Source organism: Solanum dulcamara, chromosome 5, assembly GCF_947179165.1.
Source record: "Solanum dulcamara chromosome 5, daSolDulc1.2, whole genome shotgun sequence".
Taxonomy (NCBI): Eukaryota; Viridiplantae; Streptophyta; class Magnoliopsida; order Solanales; family Solanaceae; genus Solanum; species Solanum dulcamara.
The window spans coordinates 27089323-27094973 of NC_077241.1; the positions used below are offsets into that span (position 1 = coordinate 27089323).

Sequence of the window (5651 nt, forward strand, 5' to 3'; positions counted from 1 at the left end):
AAAACATATTTAACAAAATTGTTTTAGATATTTTTGCAATTATAAAAAATATTAATGGAATTATATATATATATATATATATATAGAGAGAGAGAGAGAGAGAGGGAGAGAGAGGTGTTCCAAAAATATATTATCTTATTTTCTTATCAACATTTGTGATTTTTTTGACTGGTTCAAATAAAAAATTAAAGAAAAATATAATTTAAAGAATTTATTAATTTATCGAGTATTAATTTAAAGAGGGTTTGAATTTCCCCCATTGAAACTTTTAGTAAAATATATCCCCCCATTTTAAAAGTGCAAAGAATGTCCCTCCTCCTTAAAATTGATATCAGTTCATTAGGTTTTTCCCTTGGACCTCCTCCACTCAAATCTCTATGGACCCACACTTACTCCTATGTCAGATTTTTTTTATCGCTAAAATTTTCAGTGACGTCTCATTTCCCTCAAGTGTGTTCTTAAAATATCAAATTTTGCAGCAAATTTCAGAGAGGAATAAGAAACGCCAATGAGTTTAAATTTCAAGCACATAATATTTCAGGTTTGTCTAGTAGTACTATTCTTATATAAAAATTTATATGTATTCAAATCTTAAACATTTTAATACCAACTTTTTGTATTTGAAGAATTCCTTTTGGGATTGACTATTGCTTGGTACAGTGCTACCTGTTTGATTGACTGAGAGTTTGACACAAGCTTTTTGCAGTATGAAGGTATAAATGATTGTGTCTAAATGGTGTAACTTGATAGTTGATATTAAATGATACGTTATTCATATGATCTGCTAATTCAAAGATAGGGTATTTTGCTTTGTGATTTTTTTCTATCTTTCATAGCTAGCTTTTTATAAGGTCTAAAAGGTAAATAACTGATAACAATTGTTATCAGAAACAAGTTGTATTAGGTGGTCATTAAAGTATTCTCTCTACGTGACACTACAAGATATTTGTTTTTTATTGTCTATAAACTCTAATATAGAATTTTGTTTGTGTAATTTCTATTTTTATTATACTCATTCGCTCCTACTGATAAATACATAAGATTGTGATAATGATTTTATTTTTTTTCATTTCCAGGTGAGTTCTTTCACTTAAATATAAATGTTCTCTAGCTCATATGGGGGAGACATAACTTTTAGTTGTTCTTATATTTTGATGTCTAGTAGTTGTTTTTTGTTCTCTTTTTCAAGTTAGTATTTGTATAGCTACTGAAGATATGATTGATTTTTGCATCCATATGAAGAAGACACCCAATGGAAAATTTTCGTTGAGAGCACAGAGAAAGAAAATGCACTTTACAAAGTTAGTTAAGAAAATATCTTCTAAGTTCCCGGCTGATTAAATTGTGAAAATATATACAACTATTGAATCTAAAATTGAGAATTTACTAAGACAATTATTCTCTAAAATCAATGCTCTGTTATTACACTTCTTTAAATTTAGTAAGATCTAAGCTTGTTTCTCAAAACTACTTGAATTTATTTAGCTGAATAAAGCTTTTTTAAAAAAATAAGTTTGATGGATCTAACCTTTATTCCAGAGATTATTAATATATTACACATTTATCTATTGTAGAAGTGTTTTTCTTGTTTATGCTTTATCTTGTGCCAGTAAAGTCTTATCCTATTCTTTCCCTTTATATAAGGGTCATTGTTCAAGAAGAATCTTCTTATTTTAATTTTAAGAGTAAAAAGTAGTTAAATATTTTTTGGTGAAGATAAGTTCGTGGAAAGCGGAAAGAAAGATATTGTCAAATGAAGCAGCCTATAGGGAAAATGATACAGAGATCCAGTTGGTGAAGGAAGGTGTTTTAAGGCAATTTCATCAATAAAGCTATAAAGTTGGGACGAACATCTCAAAATTTGTTCTGCTTAAAACAAGTGAAGCGCACAAGATAGGAGAAAAAAATTATGATTAAATTACAATTTATTTTTCAAGATAGTCAAATCATTGTCATAAATTGATTATATTTGTGCAAAATATTTGTCCTGAGTTGTCTTCTGATTAATAATATAATTTATTTTTAACTACGAATTAAATTTGTAATCTGTCACAATTGTAATTGTCACTAATCACTGCAACAATTTGGTTGTGTTTGTAAAATCAATATTTTTGATGACAACATGATAGGTTTTAACTACAAAATTATAAGTGATTTGTATAAAAGCAAAATTATCACTAATTTATACATTTGGGACAAAGTACCTTTCGTATGTAAAGGATTGTATTTAGTGACGAAACTATTTTTATTTGACTACAAAACATAAATAAATTTATAGATAATTGATGTCGTCCCTAATTAAACTACTTTTCCCATCTCTCCCTTGAGAAAAGACCTCTACCTTCTTTTCCTTTATCAACCCCTTAAACTCAATAAGCATCGGGTCAAGATCTTGTTTTGACTTGACATCCACTACAAAGGAGCATTTGGACCCATTTTGAACAACTATTCCATCAACATCGATACCACACAACTTCACCCCTAATCTAGCCAACCGGTGAACCTCTTTTACCAACTCCCTCTTCCCTTCATCAACATGGACCACACTCCCCATATACAGTCTACTAAGTGCATCAACAAACACATTGGCTTTACCTAGATGGTAGTGCACACTCAGTCATAGTCCTTGAGGAATTCTAGTCACATCTTTTTCCTTAGATTGAAGTCCTTTTGGGTGAACACATTTTGAAGACTTTTATGATCGGTATACACATCCACGTGTATACTATAAGGGTAGTGCCACCAAATCTTTAAAGAAAATACAACAATTGCCAACTCAAGATCATGGGTACGTAGTTACGTTCATGCACCTTCAATTGCCTAGAAGCATAGGCTATGACCTTACTATTATGCATCAAGACACAACCCAACCCAACCTTTGAAGAATCACAACAAACCATATACCCTTCTAATCCTTCCAATAGAGACAAAATAAGAGAGGAGGTAAGTAAATTTTTCAAGGTATGGAAACTCTCCTCACACTCATCCGTCTATATGAATTTTGTCTTCTTTTGGGTCATGGGTCAATTTTATCATAGGATATGAGATGGTAGAAAATCCTTCAAAGAACCTTCTAAAGTGCCAGCCTAGACCCCAAAGAGCTTCTAATGTCCGAAGGAGACAATGTTCTAGTCTAACTCTTGACTGCCTCTGTTTTCTTGGGATCAAACTTTATCCCATCTCAAGACACTATGTGACTAAGAAATGCCACCTCTTTTAACCAAAATTCGCACTTACTAAATTTTGAAAACAATTGCATATCCCTTAATGCTTGAAGCACAACCCTCAAGTGAAACTTATGCTCTTCCTCACCCCGAGAGTAGGTTAAAACATCATCAATTAAGACCACAAGAAAAACATCAAGGTAGAGTTTGAACACTCTAATCATTTTGTCCGTAAACACCACTGGTGCATTAGTCAAACCAAAACTCATTACTAAGAAATCAAAGTGACCATACCTTTTCCGAAAATCTATTTGGGAATGTCACACTCCCTCACCCTTAGTTGGTGATAGCCGGACCAAAGGTCGATCTTGGAGAAGTGACTTTCCCCTTACAATTGATCAAATAAATTATCTATCCTAGGGATTGGGTACTTGTTCTTAATGGTCACTTTGTTCAATTGCCGATAGAATTTACACATTTGAAGCGACCTATCCTTCTTTCTTACAAATAACACGGGATCACCCTATGGAGAAATACTTGGCCTTGTGAACCCATTTTATAATAAGTCCTTTAATTGTTCCTTCTACTTTTTCAATTTTCCAGGGCCATCCGGTAAGAAGGAATAAAGATAGGTTCGGTATCAGAAAGGAGATCGATACCAAAATCAGTTTCTCTTTCATGAGGGATACCAGGAAGTTCATCAAGAAAGACATCAGGAAACTCATTGACTATGGGAACCCACTCAAGAAGAGGACTTTTAGAGTCCACATCCATAACCCTCACAATGTGATAAATACAACCATTAGCAATCATTTTTTAGGCCTTAAGACAAGAAATGAACTTACCCTTCACCATAAAATCATGACCTACTATTCAAGAATAGATCATTAGGAAATTGGAACTTGACTCGATGAGTCCTATAATCTACGGAAGCATACGACGCATATAATTAATCCATCCCAAGTATAACATTGAAATCTATAACGTCATGCTCTTTAAGATCACAAGGGACAACTTTATGGAAGATGGACACATGACAACCTTTATAGACCTTTCTAGCCACAACCGACTCACCCACGGGAGTAGACACCAAAATAAGGCTCTACTAACATTTTAGGAAATATATAAAATCTAATAGCTAAGAATGGAGTAACAAATGACAAGTTTGCACTTGGGTCCAATAATGCATACACATAAAAAGAAAATATCTTTAACATATCGGTAACAACATTTGGTGCTTCCTCAACCTATTTCCTACTATCCAATGCATATAAAAAGTTGGTGAGTTGACCACCTCCTTGAGCTTTTTGGCCATGAGAAACTTTTCCTTGAGGCCTATCACCACCACCACCTCTATAATCACTAGCATGATGACCTGATTTGCCGCATTTAAAGCCCACATTTGAGACTTCCAAGCACTCCCCTTTGTGGGTCCTCCCACGCTTCTTACATGGGGAAATATCTTAGGAACAAACATTACTTCTTGGGACTATTGGATTAGTACCCTTGTCCTTGTTACATTTGGGAGGAGGAGTATTGGTGGAACCTTGTCCCATAAACCGTTGCTCACCTTGTCCTTTGTCATTGTTACCATAACCGGACCTTTGAGGGTTGAACCCTCCACCATCCACTCTCGATTTCTTGAACCCTCTAGAACTCTCCCTCAACTTCCCTTCTTTTATTTGTTCGGCATTAGTCATTAATCAGGAGATGTCCATCTCCTGGACCAACATTGTTGTTTTGCACTCCTTGGACACTAAGCTTGAGATACTGGAATTAAACTTAGCCATCCTTGCTCGGGGGTCGGAGACCATAAAGGGAGCATACTTGGACAATTTTATGAATTTGAGAGAATACTCCCCCACACTCATACTCTCTTTACATAGGTTGATGAACTTTTGGATTTTGTCCTCCCTTAGCTCCAATAGGAAGAAGTGGGCTAGAAAAGCACTTTTGAACTCTTCTAATCCTATCGGCCCCTTTCTTTCATCCCTCTCAACAACCCATTTTTCATACCACACTCAAATTACAACTTTGAGTTGATAGGCCACTAGCTCAACCTTTTCATTTGGTGGCATACCCTTGATAGCCACAATTCAGTATACCTCATCGATAAACTCAATCGGGTCCTCATCTATTTTAGAACCAGTGAACTTGGGTGGATTTATTCTTTAAAATCCCTACTTCTAGAGGCTGGATTTTGCACTTGACAAGGAGGAACACCTTGATTCCCTTTTTGTCTACGTCTTGATCCAATAATGTAATGATACTCTAAAACTGGGCATAGGTTACCCCTTTCTCATGATGTGGGGCATCATGAACCAAAGGATTTTGGTCCTCATCATTGAACCTTGCTCTTGGAGGTGCTCTCCCTCGAGGCATTATCTAGAGAACACAAAATTAATCATTAGTTACAGGAAGGATTAGGATACTTTAAGGCACGAAATAAATTTAAAAAAAGTAAAATCATTCCTAAACGTCCCATAG

At 34.7% G+C, this 5651-nt stretch overlaps 1 long non-coding RNA gene across 1 annotated transcript; it reads left to right on the forward strand.

Moving 5' to 3' along the window:
• Window positions 1-305: 305 nt before the first annotated feature.
• LOC129890834 (uncharacterized) lies at window positions 306-2009 on the forward strand. The gene is made up of 3 exons (XR_008767043.1): window positions 306-541; window positions 627-713; window positions 1717-2009. It is a non-coding gene; the product is annotated as an uncharacterized LOC129890834 (long non-coding RNA).
• The last annotated feature ends 3642 nt before the right edge of the window (window positions 2010-5651 follow it).